General features: G+C 38.7%; 2 pseudogenes; both read left to right on the top strand.

Annotated features, from left to right (window-relative positions):
• Positions 1–1,199: 1,199 nt before the first annotated feature.
• On the top strand, positions 1,200–1,979 carry LOC149205427 (protein NRT1/ PTR FAMILY 5.1 pseudogene; annotated as a pseudogene).
• A 390-nt stretch (positions 1,980–2,369) lies between these two features.
• LOC149205426 (gamma-glutamylcyclotransferase 2-3 pseudogene) lies at positions 2,370–2,960 on the top strand (annotated as a pseudogene).
• Positions 2,961–20,526: the final 17,566 nt, after the last annotated feature.

The raw sequence follows: 20,526 nt of genomic DNA, 5'->3' as shown, positions 1-20,526 counted from the left end.
TCTCTTTTACGATTGAGGAACTGAACGCTGTGGTTGAAGATCAGTTTGCACAGCTGGAAAGTGTCGTGGAAGGACAAGCTGATCATGTGTTCTGGGATCCTGTAGCTGATTATATGGAAGAGTTTTACTCTCCAGTGTTTCAGTTTTCATATGAAGATCAGAGACTATTTCAGTGGCAGTGGTCTTTACACTATCACATTAGTTCTGAAATCCGATACAGTCAGGGAAGATTTCAGTGGCAGCGGTCATTACACTGTCATATTGGTTCTGAATTCCGGGACAGGCAAAGAAATCAAATGTCAGACAAAGCAAATGATTGGCTGCATTGGAAGTTTCATATTGATTGAGCTGAGGGAAGTTTGAATGGTTAGGGTAGGTAGGTAGATAAATTGCAAATAAGCTCAAGGTTAGCTGAGCATTTATTTTTCAGTAGCATTAGTTTCTTTCTCCTACAGTCATGCTTGTCAAGCAAATTTCTGTTTGTCACAAATGGGTAAGGCACTGGAGCTGCGTGTTCTTAGCGCACCACAAGGGCACACTATCCCTAGTGGAGCCACTGTTATCACTGAAAATGCTGTTGTCAAAAATTTTTAGCATATCTAAAAGGCAGGGTGTTTTCGCAGCGCCTGAATTCTGTTTAGCAGTTTCGCAGCGCTACCTGTTTGCGTGGTTTCGTAGCGTGCTACGAAACTGGGGATTTGTTTGAATTCTCAGAGGAGACCCAAATGACAATTGCTAAAACACAAGAAGACCGAATTCATATGCTGGTATTCTCATCAATATTACCAATTCTGAAGGTAAAATTTATCCTTATTCCATGTAGTAAAAAACCTAAAGGGTGCTACACACCCATGACCATAACAATGGGCAAGTTTCAACTAATTAAGAAGTCATGGCCAGCTATATCTGATATTGATATTGTAAACCCCAACGAAAATGTAGGAAGGGGCATCTGGGTGTGAAGGGGCACATGGTCCACACCGACAAAAGAAAGTATTAGGAGGAGCGAGCACTTCAAAGTTTTTGGCCTCCATCACTCATAAAAGCTTACAAGCTGATTAGTGCAAGCATTCAGCAATGGCTAGATATGAAAATAACAGAGTTTTAACATGGAGTAGCACGTGAGTCATACACAGAGAAAACTTATAAGCAGGAGTGAACACTGAAGATTCTGTTGAACATCGCTCATCAAAGCAGCAATGGCCGGAGATGAAAACCAAGAGAGTTTTAATATGGAGTCTCAGGGATTAATTGCATTGGATGGCTCTGTCGATCTCAAAGGCAGGCCCGTTCTCAGGTCCAAAACTAGAAGATGGAAGGCTTGTTCCTTCGTCGTTGCCTATGAGGTCTTCGAAAGGATGGCTTATTGTGGGATTGCCTCCAATTTGGTGATTTACCTGACAGATAAGTTGCATGAAGATACTGTGAGCTCGTCATCGAATGTCTCTAACTGGTCTGGTACAATCTGGATCACCCCTGTCATCGGCGCCTATAGTGCAGATACTCACTGGGGACGCTATTGGACATTCACAGTGTTTTCATTCGTCTATATTGCGGGGATGGTAATTTTGACATTGGCGGTTTCATTGCAATCTCTGAGACCGCCAGAATGCACACTGGGCTCCAACTTCGGTCAGAAAGCTTCCAAGTTCCAGGACCGTGTGGGATTCTCTGTGGGTTATGCTATTCCCACGGTGGGATTGATTATATCTGTCATACTATTCTTAATAGGTACTCCATTTTACAGACACAAAGTTCAGAATGGGAATCCATTCGATCGCATGGCTCAAGTAATTGTTGCAGTAGTTCGTAAATGGAGAGTTAATGTGCCGTCGGATCCCACGGAACTTCATGAGGTTGACCCCAAAGCCTATGTTGCTAAAGGCAGATTCCCCATTGCTCATACTCCGGTTTTGAGGTTTTTGGACAAAGCAGCAACAAAGGATGGTCCAGTGTTAGAAAAAGCAGAGAAGGTTTGATAGATAATGGTACGCGGACATCAGTTTGTGAATTTACAGGTGCTACACTAATACTTTTGGCTACTAGATCGATGGCCGGCCAGTAGAGAAGAAGAGGGTGGGCCCACAATTGAATAGTGGAGATCACCGGATTCATATGGTTGATGCTGCAGAAAACACACCCAGTCCTAAGCGATTAATGCCAAGTGTCAAGTAGCTTTATAAAGAATTTGATTGCCATAAGGCCGCCATGGTTAGTGACACTGGGATAGAGATGTGGCGCAAAAGCTGGAATGATATTGATTGATGTCGTTAAAAGATGAGTGCACTAGTGAATGGCATCCGTGAAAGATTGAATGGCATCCCCTGGAGGCTGTAGAATTGAGGGAGGTTGACGGCAAGGCGGAGAAGATGGTTCTGTCGGTGTTTGGTTACGGTTCCATAATATGGAAGGCGGGTTTCCACTATGACAAACAATGAGTTGGTTTCATCAAAGGCTACCGTCGTCTTTTCCATCAAGGGAGCACAGACCATAGAGGAACCCCTGCCAATCCCGGCAGGACTGTTACACTCGAGCCTCACGATGGCCACATCAGTCGAGGCGTTGCTTACAGGGTTTCTGGACAGGAAGCTGAAGATATTGCTTTATCTTATCTAGAAGTGAGAGAGAAGGAATATGACCAAAAGGCCTACGTTGATTTCTATTTTGAAAAGGATTCAATAGAGCCAGCTATATCTGGAGTCCTTGTGTACATTGCATCAACAGACAAGAATTCGAATTAAAATTACCTGGACCCTGTACCATTGGAAATGATGGCTCATCAAATTGTTGGAGCTGTGAGTCCTTCCAGGCCTAACATTGAATATCTCTTTCAACTAGAGACAGCTCTACTTGAGATAGGTTGCAATGACAGTTACGTGACAGACCTCGCAAATGCAGTTAGGAAAGTATTAACATGCAAAGATGGAGATGCTACTTCAAATGGAGATGCAAAGTACTGAACTTCAGTGTGAACTTCAGCAATTTGTTGTCTTATTCGCGAGATTGGTTTAAAGGATATTTTGCCGAGCCTTTTGAGTTCTATAACATGCGCTGCCTCAATCTAGAATATCTCTGATGTTATTGTGGATCCATTGAGAGATAAAGTTGCTAGTGCCCACATTGCAGCTTTGATTTCTAGGTTCTATGCATAAAAAACAGAGTCCCTGTAGGAATTATATCTTCATCAAATCCTTCATCCAAAAGAAAATCAGTGACAGTAGAGAATTAGGAGCACAAGGCTAAATTTTATACTATCGATGCTTTTGACTCTAAATGGGAGAAATTTCTAGATCCAGGGGAGTTCATTGTGATGGTTTCATTGGTTAAGAAAATTCGAAAACTTTACAACAAAAAGATGCAGCTGATTCTGATAGACAAGCCGAAGTTGATATATGTAGACCCAGTCAAATTGCAAAGGGTGAGATAGTTTGGTTTGATAATCCTAAGGAGCTTAATGTCCAAGTGTTGAATTCTTCCAACTTTAAGATCTGTACTTTGAAAAAGACCACCTCATTTGAAGATTTGAAGACAGCAAGGAATACTCCAGTGACTTTATGTTCCAGTTGGGATTTATGAAGCTTTTTATTGGTTTGATGCTAATCAAGTTGGCTGTGATATGTAATGATAGAAGCAAGCTTCATCTTCTTAAAACTATTTAGGTTCCTAATAGCTGTACAAATGTCTGAAGAGATCATGAATTTAAGCAGAAAACGCTTCAAAGATATATAGGTTCTGTTTTGACATCTACAGCAGTTTCGTAGCGCGCTACGAAACTGCTGTAGAATGCTGTTTTGTGGAAAAACAATGAATTTTGATGATGAGGTCAGTTAATGGTAAAAGAAGGTCTCAAACTCAGGCAGGGAGATCATACATGGGTTTCATAACAACTCAAACAGTGACAGGTGTAGGTCTTGAAGGGAAAATAAAATATTTTGTTTATTTTCATAAAGTTTTCTCAAAGGCAATTTATGACCGAGCTACTAGGGTATTGGTGGGGTTACCAGAATGTTCGGTTGATACACCTGTTGGTCCTTGAAGTATCCAGATCATATAGCATATGGTGATTATGCGTTGTTAATTGAAGGTTCAAAGAACTTGGAGTGTGGTCTTTAAATGATGAAGAGGAATGGAAGACAGGGGACCGTGGATATAGGATGATTAATTTTATCAATTAATAAGCTGTCTTACAGCTAGCATCCGAGACCAGCTTGCTCGGTGAATGCTCCCTTAACATATCTTAGCCATAATGGAAATCATACAGCTGTCCAGCATCCAAGAAAGCATCAAGCCTGCGAGGAGAAAAGAATTAATGTTTTAGTTTGATTAGGATTGTATGTAATTACAGCCTAGCATGTTTGTAATTAATGCATTAGTTAGTAGCATGTAGGAATAGTTAATAGCCACCTTCGAGGCTCCCCTCATGCTGGAGGAGGAAGCTCGAGGTGTTTTAGTTTGCTTGCCTATATATGGATCAATGGAGGATGTAAAAAGGGTTGGATACTTAATAGAAAAACAGTGTTGTTTTGGGCCATTGTAAGACCTTTTTTGACAGTAATAGTAAAACAGAGTTATTCTCTTCTCAAGATTCTCGAAGGATTGTCATGATCAAATGTAGTGATGATGTGTTATACTTTATGTTATTTTATGGTTTTGTTGTATGCAATCACTCAGAATTCATAATTATATGCTCTGACTTCCTGTGTATACAGCAAGCTATGTGTTGGTGGAATATGTTTGACATGTAATGCTAAGAGCCTTGATTTCCATGAGGTCACTGTGTTTTCCTTGTTTACTTGATATTATAGACTCCATAGCCCAATGAGAGCTAGTTTGATGTGTTTCCAACCAGTTATGCTTTCATAAGTGAATAAAGAGTTAGCCATATAGTGTTTGAAGGATTTTATTAAGAGTTGTGAGAGAGCCCTCTCTGATTAGGAAGGCTAATTCCTAATCTAAAGTTTGGTCTGAAACAGTTACATGAGACTTTGCTTGGTTGCAGTCCCTAGTACTGGTTTTGTGATAACAGGCTAATTTTAATGCTTTCCTCCATAGTAAAGGAATCACTTTCAAAATAAAGAAGTAAATGTAAGATTTAAAACCGCTTTATAATATTACTCAAATACCACAAAAGAAACATGGAAACTCACCTTAAGAGTGTGATTTTACTCTCATGCATCCCTCTTCCAATGTATAATTTTGGCTACATGTCACATCCTCTGATAGGTTAGTCACCTCAAAAATAACTTACTGACATAAAAGACAAGTTCTAAATAAACCATCTTTAAAATTAATGTTGATGGTTATCATCTATACGGTAAAAGTAAATCTATTTTTAAAATATCCCCTAAAAAACATAGATTATGAAAGTAAATATATTAAACAAGGATTCTTTCATATTGTATGTATAGATTCATGGAGGTTTAAAAGGATACTTAGGACCACTAGAGGAGAAACATTATAATGAGCCAATATGAACTTTCAATCCATTTCCTCAATAATGGAAATAGAAAAGAGACAATAACCAATATCTTTGGGAGAAAATATGCAACAACAACAAATATATACAATGAAGAAATATTTCCTTTTTTCCCAAGCCACAACTTGATAGTCTTTATTATCCCAAATGATTTTTCCCAAGTATGCACATAACATGTCAAAAGGATAATAACCCATGCAATAGCAACAAGTAGCTTTAGAAAGTTCCTGAACATATTAAATGGTCTCATGTTGTGATAAGCTTTAAAGTTGAGAATAATATCCAAGACACCTCCGAATTTGAAGAAATATTAGTCTCAAAAACTCTAAATTGTGTGGGGTCCAAGTAAACAAATTATTGTAAAAATTATGTAGATGATTACCTTAAGACTTTTAACCATGTCATGCTTAAAGTTTTAGAATGTTTATTATTTTACAAGTCAAAAGTACAAGAAATTGTGATGATGAAAAATCCAATAAAACATAATCTACTCATTTGATAGAGAGAATTTGTGAAAATGCATTAACAATGATCTATGTAAAGGCTATGAATGTAAATATTAGATAATACTTAAACAAGATGGCTTATGACAAATGGATATATCTTTTTGTATTTGATGATAATTTCTTCTTTTTAAACAATCTTAAGATTGGAAATTCAAGAGAAAACGCTTAGGTTTAGTTTGATATGTTTAGCCTGAATAAGATGAAGTATTGCTATTGTAAAGAATATACTCAAGGCCTCCTCAAAAATGTCCTTTTGAAAAATATCCATTGGAGAACCAAATTCATTCGAAGCAACAATAACCATTTCCTGAAGAATAGAAATGAGTTTTATTTTATTTCACATTTAGTTCCCATGTATAAATGATCTTTGATGTTGACATGGGTGAAAGGAGCTTCCATAGTATTTAAATGCATGGGGAATCCCTACTAGAGTTTTCATCTAGGTGACCTTCTCTTGTTTTTGGATTTTTTGTCTCTTCAAATAAGAATTTACTAATACCATGGTTTCAATAATTTGATTTCTGATAAATTCCATCCTATTCAGTACTAAAAAGTAAGGCTACAAATTTATAACATGACATCTCTTCAATAAAGTTGGCACTTGACAGGATATAAGAAACTTTGCAACATCACATTGAGACACACCCATATCACTATTAGCCATCAAGGGAAATGGATAATGAGACAAGTCATTTTCTAAATTCTCTACTTATCCAAAGGCATAAATAGATGCCTCAAATTTATTACAAGATCTATTAGAACCCATCTCACCTCATCATGTTTTAGAAGTTCTCAAAGGAATGCACTATTAAAATATTCCATTTGTTTGCTAGTACGAATTTGAAGCAGTAGCTAGCAGTTTTTCATCCATGACCCTTTGATCCATAGCAGTAAAGTTAATATGAACACCCCCATCATGGTTAAGAGTGAAATATTCTTCTAGAAGATTAACTGATCCAACTTCCATTACATTGGGCATAGACCTAGGCATTGACAATTGGTTCATTCTTCCAGATAGTTGTAATGATTGAATGGCATAAGTAAGAATGCCTATGGTTCTTATATCCCCTACAATAATAGGTAAGTTGAGTTGACATTGTGTTGCCAAATTTTCTTTTGGATTTTCATTTTTCTAGTAAGCTTGATAAGAATCACCCAAACTAGAAAGAGAAAAGATATTCAATTCACTGAAAATTCTATGCCACTAAATCTTCCAGCCAAGTTGGCATTGTAACTCCTTGAAAAATCGGTGATTTTATCAACATCATTCCCTTCTGAATGATCTAATGAAGTCCTCATAGAAGGTTAAATTTTATCATCATGTTCCAGTGTTTTCTTTTGAACAATCCTATCAGTCTCATCTAACCTCTCATTAATATGAGAATTATGATAAGGTTGTTCATCTATTTTCTCTCTACTCACTTGTTTACCTTTATCCCCTTGTAGTCCAGAAAATATGGGTGGACCTATATTTCCTTGAGGAACAATTTGAATTTTTCCATCACCCATATCTTGTTGATATTAATGGAATGGAATAAATCTTATCTGTGATGGGTTTAATTCAGAATATGAAGGCATTATCTATAATGAACTTTCTGAGCGATGACCTTGAGATGTGGATAGAACTCTCTGCTACTTCAGATTTAATACATGAAATGGCATAGTAGAGGATGGTGGTGGAAGAGTAGGTGACTTCATTTCAAATGAAGTAGTAGATGTAGGTGGCTTTGAAAAGTGTGCTATCATACATGGTAGATTTGCAGTATTCACACCATCTTCAGAAAATTGAGGTAGCAACTTATCAAGACAACCTTCTTGAGATCTTTAAGTAATGCTTTGATTCTTTGTGACATTTAGCCCTACCAAATTCTCTAAATATTGCAATGGGATACTTCCCATGCTGTTTGAATGCTTTCTGAAGCCAATTTCAGGGATTCTATTGACAACATGAAAATATAGCTGCTCTGAAGTCCTTCTATTAACTAGTGCATCAAATTGGAAATATTTTATTCAACTGAAGTAAAGAGAAAGATTCAGAGTATAGAAGATCCATCACTAGCTTCTATTTTGTTGTATTCTCCCATCATATTATCAAGATCCTCCTCAAGGGTAACGGATGCAAGAGCATCAAGATCCTCGCCAGGTAGTTGATACTTCAGAATAAGAGCCAGGCCATAAATGTCTCTAATCTTGTGCATAAGTTCCTCATAGCTAATATCCTTATTCACATTGATGATGTGGGTCTCACCCCCCACATACCTGAGCTTCCCATCACTTGGCCTGGGTAGGATTGTTCCTCCAAAGATGCACATGAACATTACCTTCCATGAGGGAGAATCATTTGATGTCCCTGAAAGGTAAGATTGATATGTGGAGTATGAAGACATTTGTTGAAGTCTAGTTTTCCGAGAAGAATGAGAAACCAATCCTCTATCCAGTTGATACATACCATCATCAACATAGTGGGAAGTTTTCATTTCTTGGATAAATTCAACATATGTAGGATTCAAGTTGCTCCCAAAATCACTCAAGTTGCCTTTGTCTATTTCCCACGTAGAAATTTTAGAATTGCTACCTAAATTTGTTCAACCTATGCCAAGTATGCATGTTATATCCTCATAAACATAGGGGTTAGCCTCAGGAAAATTTACCTTCAAAATTGGTACCTTTCCAAATCCATATCCCTTCTAGATCCTTGATGCTTCTTGTGAAAACCCTAGAGGAAATTCCTCACTAGTTTGCAAGGAGTAATTTGCAGTGCACATTCCTCCATTTGGTTTATTAAAGACCAAATGACTTAAATTTGATCGAATAAAGTTTGGATCACATGTTATCCGCTGCCCTGATTGTAAAAAAGCCTCATTTTTGATAGCTTAGGGTCTAGAACCATCATGCCTATAAACATTGGTGTTTTTAGCTGGCCTGTCCACTTTTTCATCCATGTCAATAATCTTTTCGTGATGGAGTAAGTCTTGTTGCCCTGTAAAGGGCATGGAAAAAATTTCTCAACTATAAAAAAAAGAACCATGGCCACCCTATGTGTTTCTCAAAGAAATGAATAACAAAAGCAACTAATCCATTTCCATTTGTTCCCTCCAAGTCATTTCAATGAAGCTAAATATGTAAGAAAACCTCAAACACCTTGTATTAAAATTTGATCAGTGTTGAGAGATAATCTATCTACATGAAAGGCCTCTTAAAACTAAAACTTCAACTCTGCTTCATGTTTAATTATTTACAAACAATATCTCTCTTGAACTCACTCTTCACATAAGAATCCAATCTAAGTATCAAATATTTATAAGAGGATGCCAAGCTATGTGTCCAGAAAATGACTCAAACAAGTTTTGGTAACTTAGGCATTGTAGAACCTCACAATTTGAATATGTGGAAAAGTTTAGATAGATAAAAAAAGATAAAACTTATATTAAGAGAACAAATTATCAAAAATGGTTAATGGCTCTAGTTGGTGCATCATGATCAAGAACATTTGATCAAGTACATAAGGTGACTCCAACCTAGGTATAACACCATCACATTTAAATAGAATAGCTAAAGTGAAAAAGTAAAAATTATATTGAACACAAAGTAGAGATGAGTAAGACCAAGTGTAAAGTTGCAATATTCATAAATTCATAATAACGTTGTATGTTCACATTGATAGGGTAATTCAAAAAATAAATTTTATCTGTAAAACGAAATTAAAAATGATGCAACATTCAAATCACAAACAACCAATCAATCATAATACTTTTACATTTCAACATTTAACTTTCAAGGTTCTATTTTAGAACCAAGGTTCAATCCAACCATCGTCTTCCATAATATTGTTACTATCTATTACTCTTCAACATAAGGAGTAACCAAATGACCATTTCTTATACTAATCATATTATCTTGTATATTTGTATTCAAGTTTCTTAGACTAAAGTTTCACTTGAGTGTTCATATGGTTTTTGAATTTAAACTGTGTTAGAAATTAACTCTAACATTTTAGGTATTACTATTATGCAAAAGTAAACTAATCTTGTAGCAAAAGGACCATATTTATAGCAACAAAATTGGTAAGAATTGGGCAGAAATTTCAGGCATGATCATCATTCCACCATGATCCAAATTCCATGCGTGATGGAATGATGCCACCAAGGATTTTTCCAACTCCGAGTTGACCTAGATCCTAAAAAATCAACCATAAATCTGACTTATTCCATAGAAAAAATCTAGCAAATAGGGGGAAGTATGTGTTAGTTTTTGGTGAATATGGTAGCAGCAAACAAGCGTTGTAGTCTCGGACTATGTCTAAGAGGCTAAGTAAAAATCCCATGAATAATCTTAGGATCTATTGCACTACAAAGAATATATAGGAAATTTTGGGATTGTTATTAGAATTTTTGAGAACCAATGTCAAATTAAAGTTCCTAAACCATAAGTGCTAAAAGTTAGCCCTTATCCTTCAATAGCTAAGTGTTCGCTCTTTACCAAGAGAATACTCAATTTCCCAACACCACTTACTTTAGTTTGCATGGTACAATAAATCCTTTATAAACTACAATGAAGCCTACCCCATAGGGTAGATCCCTAGGTTAGGACATCATTTTGTTTATTGAAACATGATGAATGGTGTATCTAATGGATCAAAATGTTCCAAGATAGTAAGAATCTAATAGACGTGGAAACACCAAAATAAGGCCAAACTCAACTTCCCTTCATATTAATGTTACCAAATCTCCATCCACAAAATATATTCCTCTTCAACTTTGATTGAAAATAATAATTTACCTAGAACAGAGAGATGAACAAAAAGTTCCAATTACATGCGACACATTTGGGGGGCATGTTATCACTAATTGAGATGATGAACTTGGTTTGGAATTTGATATCAAACATTTACATGAAAACATCAAATAATATTATTACTCATATTCACATAAGATTGAAGGGTTCCAAAATAGGGTGATTGGAAAACTCAAAATAACCAAAGCAATATCCAGGGAGAAATTCAACCAACCTTTGATGTAAAATTTAAAAAAAATTACAAAATATAGATTTTCTTTTGAGACCAAAGAAGAGAATTTGTTATGCTCTTAACCTGCAAAGTAATACCCAAACACAGAATATACGAAGAAAAGATACCCAGAACACAGAATATGTGAAGAAAAGATACCCAGAACACAGAATATGCGAAGAAAAGATACCCAGAACACAGAATAGCAATGATTTTATTATTCAGAGAGAAATGTTCACAGGCCTCTTCGAGGGGGCAACCTCCAATAGAGCAGAGCTCGATTACAAAAACAAGACACGATACTCCTCGCATGGAGTCTCTATCATTTATATATGACTCATACATGCAATACCACGAGCCAATACCGTGGGTTTTATTAATACCATCTATCTAATACTACCGCCCATTTGCAACTAACTGTGGTCCCATCATTAATTGTGGGTTAACCACTTACAAATATTAATATGGGCTTTATTGACTCTTGACTATGACGTGATCCCATGACATAAATAAGGGCGTTAGGGTGGGACCCTAACATGCCCTCCCCCTTAAGACTAGGCTTGTCCTCAAGGCTGAAGCTGCGGAAACTACTGAAGAATAGTGGCTGGTTCCCAAGTTGCATCTTCCGGAGAGGTGTCTTTCCATTTGACGAGGACTTCCTTAATCATGCGGCCACACAGGTGCTTGTCTTGTGTGTCTAAAACCTGTTCGGGTTGAAGCCAGATTGACCCTTCTTCGTCTAATTCAGGTAGAATGGTTTGAACTCGGCAATTGTTCCCAATCACTTTCTTGAGGCACGATACATGGAAAACTGGATGGATTTTTTCCGTAGGTGGCAAAGCCAACTTGTAAGCCACTTCTCCAATGCGCTGAAGTACTTGGTATGGTCCGTATAATTTTGGAGAGAGCTTTTGACAACCCTTATCTTTGAGTGATGTTTGCTTATATGGTTGCAGAATCAAAAAGACTTGATCCCCTTCTTGAAATTGGCGCTCTGAGCGATGTTGGTCGGCCTGTTGCTTCATGCGGTTCTGAGCTTGATGAAGATTCTCGCGAAGATGGGCGAGCATGGTTGCGCGGTGTTGTAGGAGTTGATCCACTGCTTGTACTTTGGAGCATCCCTTGAGATAAGAAGTAGGGGAAGGCAGAAGTTGACCATAGACTGCTTCATAGGGAGTCATTTTGGTGGTGGCATGATAGTTGGTGTTATACCACCATTCAGCCAGAGGTAACCACTGTGCCCAAAGGTGTTGCTTTTCTGAAGTGAAACACCTAAGGTAGGTTTCTAGACATTTGTTGACGACTTCGTTTGACCATCTGTTTGCGGATGATATGAAGTACTGAGTTTGAGTTGAGTGCCTTGTATTCTGAAGAGTTCCTGCCAAAAATTGCTGGTGAAGATCGGGTCGCGGTCGGACACTATAGAAGTGGGCATGCCATGTAATTTGAAGATCTGATCCATGAAAGTTTGAGCCACCAAGGTTGGTGTAAATGGGTGGGGTAGGGCGTAGAAATGAGCATACTTCGACAGTCGGTCCACCACCACCATGATGACTGACTTGTTCCCTGACTTTGGAAGACCTGTAATGAAATCCATAGAAACCTCTGTCCAAATTGAGGCCGGAATGGGCAATGGCTGTAAGGTGCCTGGTGTGTTGACGGTTTCCCCTTTGTGGCATTGACAGACATCACATTCGGCTACGAAAGTAAGGACGTCCTTTTTCATGCCTGTCCAAAAGAATGATCTTCTGGTGCGAGCATATGTCTTCTGAAAGCCCGAATGTCCTGCAATGGGAGATGAGTGCAATTCTGCCAAAAGGCGACTTTTGAGGGTAGATGTTGGTGATATTACGACTCTGTCCTTGTAGCGAAGAATATCATTCTGCCACGAGTAGCCCTTGCTGGAATTAGGATCTACCTGCAATTGAGAAATGAGTTGGGAGAGCCCTGGGTGTGAAAACCATTCCCTGCGAGCCTCTTCAATCCAGTCTGGAATGGGAAGGGAAATTGCGAGCAGAGTACTTTCCTCCTCAAATTGGCGCGATAATGCATCTGCGACAATGTTGTCTTTCCCTTTCTTGTAAATGATCTCATAATCATATCCCAGCATTTTGGCTAACCATTTATTTTGTTGTGGGGAGGATAGGCGTTGCTCCAAAAAATATTTAAGACTGTGATGATCTGTGCGGATTTGGAAACGTCACCCCAATAAGTAAGGTCGCCAGGTCTCGACTGCATGTAATATGGCCATCATCTCCTTCTCGTAGGTAGATTGGCCCAGATTCCGCCCACTGAGTTGTTGGCTTGTGAAGGCCAATGGTCACCCTTCCTGCATTAAGACCGCCCCAATACCTGTACCCGAAGCATCACATTCAATGACAAAGGATTTGGTGAAGTCAGGTAGTGCTAAGACTGGAGTGGTACACATGGCGTTTTTGAGAGCGGTAAATGCCTGTTGTGCTTCCTCGGTCCAGAAGAAGGAATTTTTCTTTAGGCATTGAGTGAGGGGCTTCGCTATGCGGCCATAGTTGCGGACAAATTTACGATAATAGCCTGTGAGACCCAAAAATCCTCTCAAGCTCTTCAAAGTCTTAGGTTGAGGCCATTCTTGCATTGCCTGGATCTTTTTGGGGTCCACCTTGACACCTTCACGCCCCACAATGTGGCCCAAATACTCAACTTCTTCCATGCCAAATGAACACTTAGACATCTTGACAAATAATTTGTGCTTGCGGAGCAGTTGCAAGAGTAGATCTACATGCTGAAGATGTGCCGCCCAAGTGCCACTATAGATGAGAATGTCATCGAAGAAGACAAGGACAAATTTTCTGAGATATGGTTTGAGGGTGTGATTCATAAGACTCTGAAAAGTAGAAGGGGCATTACAGAGACCAAATGGCATGACCAGGAACTCATAATGGCCTTCATGATTTCTGAAAGCCGTCTTGGGAATGTCGACTTCCTTCATGCAAATTTGGTGGTAGCCGAAGCGAAGATCCAACTTAGTGAAGAATTGAGCCCCATTGAGTTCGTCCAGCAAATCGTCAACCACTGGAATGGGAAATTTATCTTTGACTGTCAACTTGTTGAGGGCCCTGAAGTCGGGACACATCCGCCACTCCCCATCTTTCTTGAGGACCATGACCACTGGGGATGAATAAGGACTAATGCTGGGACGAATGACACCTGCTTCCAACAATTCCTTGATGATTTTTTCTATTTCATTCTTTTGAGTGAACGGGTATCTGTATGGCTGCACATTTGGGGGTTGGGCCCCTGGAACCAAGGTGATGCTATGATCATGTTCCCCTCGCGAGGGTGGAAGCTCATGAGGCTTGTCAAAGACCGTCCGATGGTTATTTAAAATCTGCTGCATCTCAGGATGAATTGGCAGAGACCTGGTTTCGACTACTTGGATGGCATTAAATTGAGCTACCACTCCATGATGGCCCTTTTTTAACAATTTTTCCATCCGATGCGAGCTGATGACAGAGGGGGCTCCCGCCTGGAGGCCACGGAGGGTATGTGTGGAGTTGTTCTGGTTAAAACTCATATATAACTCCTGGAAATCCATTGTGATTGGCCCAAGGGTGCGGAGCCATTCAGCACCTAGGACAATGTCGCATCCCCCCATGTGTATGGCAAACATGTGGGTTTTCAACTGATAATCCCCCATTTGAACTTTGACATTTTCACAACGGCCTTCACATTTCATTGTGCCCCCATCTGCAATTTGGACTTGGAAGTTAGAAACTGCCCGTACAAAACAATGCGCTGCTTCGGCGATTTTTTGATGGATGAAATTATGGGTACTTCCACTATCAATCAAGACTATTACTGGGCGATGTTTAAGAAAACCCCTGATTTTGAGAGTTTGAGGGGAAGAGATTCCTGCCAACGCATTGAGCGAAATAACTGGTTCGTCAGATACAATCTCCTTTTGGTTGTCTCCTTCGATCGCCTCCGGTTCCTCAAGAGGTGGATCTTCCTCGGTGGAGCTGTAGTCAGTGGCATCTATTTGAAAAAACTTGGGCTCCTTGCATTTATGACCAGGGGAATATTTTTCATCACAGTAGTAACATAGTCCTTGCTTCCTTCTTTCGGCCATTTCCTGAGGTGACACCTTTTGGACCTTAAGTGTCTGAGTCGTGTTGTGAGCTTGTGGGGGACGACCTTTAGTGGGGAAATTGGGGCAGCTGTATTGGGCTGTTATGGCACGTTCCACCTTACGGGCTACCTGGCAAGCCTCCGTCCATGTGGGAGGGTGGTGGAGTAGAACTTGAGCTTTGATGGCTTCTTTAAGACCACTGATAAAACATTCCATTGAGAACTCATCTGAGAGATGCTGAGTGCGGAAGGCTAAGGCTTCAAAAGCGGTGATATATTCATCCACTGTACCCGTCTGTCGGAGCTTAGTGAGACGGCCCAAAAAGGAGTCTCCCTATTCAAAGCGATCTCGAAGAGCTTTGGCAAATTGGGCCCAACTCGGAAAAGGTCCATTGCGACGTTGATGCCATTTCGCCCATTGCCATCGTTCATTGTCCAAGTACATGGTCCCCACTCCAAGCTTAGTCCAATCATCTTGGAGACGATTCAATTTGAAATACTGGTCCATTTGTGCTAGCCATGCGGACGGGTGAGAACCGTCAAATTTCTGCATATCCAACTTGGGAGGTCATTGACTAGGTGGTGAATGGGTGTGCCAGACGTGAGGAGAGTGGCTAGACTCACCCTCATGGTGTTCATGGTCATTATACGGTTCCTCGAGAGCTGGCTCCTTGCCCTTATCGAGTGCTTGCCGTACCTAGCTAGTTAGTCCGCTAATCATAGTTTTGAGCTCGTTCATATATGTTTCAAGTTTGTCTAGCCTTTCATTGGCCATTGCTTGAGCTCTAGTTTCTACCATACACCAACTTGATGAAAAATTGGGACTGCCAAATTTTTTTTTTCTAATAAATTGAATGGTACCACCGTGCTCAGCTCGTCGTCTTGATGCTGATGGGCTAGATCACAAATAAGCGCTTAGGAAGATCTCAGACTTTTTTTTTTTTTTTTTTGGAAAACTCCTAACGGAGTTTTACTCCTTCTTGATCAATACTGCAGTCACCAAATCCTCAAAATGTCAATGCCGCCAAAAGTCCTGCGAAAATTATATCCAGGTACAGGAACCCTTCACAACTACTCCGATCTGGTGGATCTGAGAGATCTGAATGGTGGAACAACTGCTGCTGCTGATCTAATGGAGCTGCGGGACTGATGTCTGCTGCTGCTGCACTTGCTGATCTGGAATAGATGATGTGTGATCCCCCGATAGAAAGGGAACTATGGTCTTGAGAAGTTTCAGGTGCTATAGATCGCAATATACATAAGGGTCTGACAGTAGTACTCGGCCCAATGTTTCAGGGCTCTAACTAAGGAGGATCGACCGTACCCTTAGCCGTACAACCCGACTACCCTATCGTACGGGCGAGTAATCTCTCCGAGTGCTGTTCTCGATGTACTGTAGCCACAAGACGGCTGAAGGTTTATCTATGGCGAGGTTTCAAGGGAGCTAGGGGGCTTCCTATATACCCAGAGGGTACGTGGAAGACAGTCCGTGCGCGGTTCTGTCTAATGCGCTACTACTCGAAGGGGTACCCACAGGGGTTACAAGGGAGTCCAACAGACGTGACCACCTCTTGTATTTCCTGCGTGCATGCCTCCCCAAATCCGCAGGTTTATGCGCTTAATGACAGATCCCGTGGTTTAAAGACGCCGGAACACGTCTCTAGCCAAAAAAAAAATTTGCTAAAAATTGGAGATTCCACCGAGCCCTGGAAATTGCTCTGATACCACTTGTTATGCTCTTAACCTGCAAAGTAATACCCAAACACAGAATATGCGAAGAAAAGATACCCAGAACACAGAATAGCAATGATTTTATTATTCAGAGAGAAATGTTCACAGGCCTCTTCGAGGGGGCAACCTCCAATAGAGCAGAGCTCGATTACAAAAACAAGACATGATACTCCTCGCAGGGAGTCTCTATCCTTGATATATGACTCATACATGCAATACCACGGGCCAATACCGTGGGTTTTATTAATACCATCTATCTAATACTACCGCCCATTTGCAACTAACTGTGGTCCCGTCATTAATTGCGGGTTAACCACTTACAAAAATTAATATGGGCTTTATTGACTCTTAACTATGATGTGTCCCATGACATAAATAAGGGGGTTAGGGTGGGACCCTAACAAAATTGATCATTGAGTTATAATCCAATGGCATCTAGAAGAAAACAAACCATAACAAGGGAAGACTTCTCACCTGCACTAAAACAAAATTTACTTTGTTTTATTCAAACACATTTAGGGGCATATTGCATGACACAGTCTAACCAGGAATTTCAATGTCTATCAAATACAATTTGAAAAAGGTGAAGTATCATTGAATGTAATTTTTGAGAAGTTTTCTATAATAAATTATGTGTATATGTGTACATATAAAATCAAAAGTTTGTCAATTGTGTGTAGCTTAAGTGATTTCCCTACCCACCCAATTTCAAATCCTACTTTGTGACATGTTTGTTTTTAGCAACCCTGACTGATTCTTCCTTTTAACTAAGACTTACTAGATGCTTCGTTCTTCATCATGGCATAGTGAGATTAGCCAAAAGAGGATTTGTAGATGGCTTTTTGTGCTCAATGTGCAAGAAAGGTAGAGTTAAAGTTCTAGGACTATATCTAGGCCATTATCGAAGGACATGTCCCTACATTTTGGTTCCTTGTTTCTCTACCATATCCATTGGAAGGCATCCATTCTTGATGATTCTTTCTTATGTTATGCAAAATTTCTACTATGTGTTCAAATCTATTTTCTATTCAAATAGATGTAAAGTTAGTCTACATTTGAAGGTAGAAATTGTATTTACACGAGTATAGTTTTCCATAGGTTCCTAGATGAATAAAAAATTAAAGTAACTATTAAAGGTCATGTTGTAAATCTATACTATGAACCAACATGTTCCTCCAGATGTAATTAATAAGGTGATATTGAAGAACATTTATCAGTATACATCTAGACCATTATTGATGATTTTATTATTTGGCCATGTTATTGTAAGGAGAAATAAGGAGAAATATTCTCAGGGCCATAGGGGGAGGTCCAAATCAGTGTTTACATCATTGTACAAGGGGGATATTGATGGAAACGTTAGCATTGATGACAACTGAAGCTCGAAGATCTAGTCACAGATAGTTTACAACATTTCCGACATCAAGTTGTGTTACATAGGTTTGGATACCTACACGGTGTAACTAAACTGCATGGTATATGTTTCTAAAAAATTCACCTAAATTTATAACCTCTAAACTATATATAAATTATTCTATATGGATTTCTCAAATTGTGCAAGGCAGAGTTGAGGCAGGGAGCTGACAACGCACAAATATATAGTTTAACATTTTCTCCTAGGCTTGCACTTTCAAGTGACAAAGGAACAATGCATGTGTTTGGGCTTAGAAAACTTTCCTCCCAAGATGATAGAGTAGATACTGCTCACTTTACATGTAACCAACCTTCAAAGGATGATTGTCTTAAAGGCATATTCATAGAGTACAATAATAATCTAGATCACATCAGAAATAATTGAGTGCCATACTGCAGACACATTAGTGACGTTGAGTAATTTTGTTTGAATCGGGTATTCAAGAGAATATTTTATTTTCGGATCACATATGTGAGTGAGAATAACCATTCCAAAATGAATAATGTAGCAAGCACATTTTCTTTAAAGTAGGACAATTTTTTTTTAATGTTGTAGATCATAAAAAAATGCAATACCCAAAATCATACTCTAGAGTGATTACAATAATAAACTAGATGAACAGTCACTGATTGTCACAAGATGGAAATTTTTCATGTGTAATTTACAATGCCAATTTGAAATATGATGAAATTGTTGACAACCGTATAATGTTCCTAAGAAATTAATCACTCAAAAGACAAAGCATCCTATCGAACCTCATAGTCTATATCCCTTGATAAAGGGGAAACCCCAAAATACCTAATGTTTCGTCAACTTTTGGGGAAGCTAGGCAAAGAAACCCAAAATTGGGGTTTCGTGTGAATTTTACTCAAACAATTAAGAATACAACACTCTCTAGGAAACATATAAATATAAGGGGTTGAATTCATTTGGATCAATCAATGGATTGGATCATTTATCTTTGTTTTTCTTGAGCCTGAGTCTCTAAGGGGTTTAAGGGCCCTTTTTTCCTACTAATTCCAGTGGTGAAAGATTCCACCCTAGTTATTCCCTTTTATATTTCCATTTTGTATACTTGTTCTGGCACAAATATCTCTATCTACTAGGAACAACAAAGAATAATTGTAGAGGAACCTAGAATAAGGAAGGTCTAGGAACATTCAAGTTGGATGAATTTCCTCTATGATATTTTAAGATAGAGAAAAGTTTTCAAGAGAAATATTCCTAACCTATCACCTGTTTTAGATCAAAGTCTACTATTACTAAACCTTTGCATAGTCCTATCAAGCAGAACATAATTCGCTTATAGTTGGGTGGAGAAATTCTGGGATGATGACAATTTCTTATCAACTTAATTATAGGAAAACAACCTATTTATGCATAATAGAAGACTGAATCCTTAGAACTATTTTCTAGGCAGACTAATAATTCATCCTTATGCTATCGAAGTCTCTTCTAAGTAGATCGAATAAGATTAATGAGTTTTGTTAAAGGAGTTGAAGAACTATAGGCATAGATGGAAGTCTGAGGAAGGTCATTGGGTCGCTTGAAACATATTGAGATTATGTCGATATATCATATGAAGAAATCTGAAGTTTTTGTGATAGAGTAGAATACTATTAGCCAAGGTCATCATTTTACTAAAGCGTATTTCACATGTGCATATTCTGAGGCAGTTTTGATAGTGATTGGAAGGTGATCGTAAGTCCTAGAAATAGAGATTGTATCCTATAAAAAATTCTAGATTTTGAAGGTATTTAAAGAATATTATCTGTGCATAGGTGGAATCAGGTCATTGGTGTACAAGAATTTGGTTAATTTTCAATGGTACTCGGGACTCTATGATGGTTTGCTGAATTTTACAATGATATTATTACTGAATGTATTCTAATATGATGGTTGAAAAATGTGTAATGATATTTAGTATGGATCCTATCATGTTGTGTAATTGACAAAGTTGATGATTTTAATATTGAATGAGAAAAATAAGTTCTATTTGGAACCCTAAATACCTGAAACCCTAGGTCAAAAATTACCTTAGAATACTACAAAGGTATGAGAGCTAGGATCCTACCAGCTTGGAGGATTTGTGAAGATGAACCAACTGTAAGCAATTTTTGGTAAGGAGTATGTAAAACATTGGAGGAAGCTAGAAAAGTGGCAAGAGGAAACTATGAATAATTTGCAATATTGGAAGAAAGTGGCCCTTACAAAATTATAGGATGGAGGAAGGAGAATGGAAAGGATCGAATAAGGAAATGGATTGACTTATGGGCTAGCCACAAGA

Source organism: Pinus tabuliformis, chromosome 1_2, assembly GCF_031772625.1.
Source record: "Pinus tabuliformis cultivar Carrire ecotype Pingquan chromosome 1_2, CPIR1, whole genome shotgun sequence".
NCBI lineage: Eukaryota > Viridiplantae > Streptophyta > Pinopsida > Pinales > Pinaceae > Pinus > Pinus tabuliformis.
Note: the sequence above shows the minus strand (reverse complement) of the source record. Positions and strands in the feature narration are given on the sequence as shown.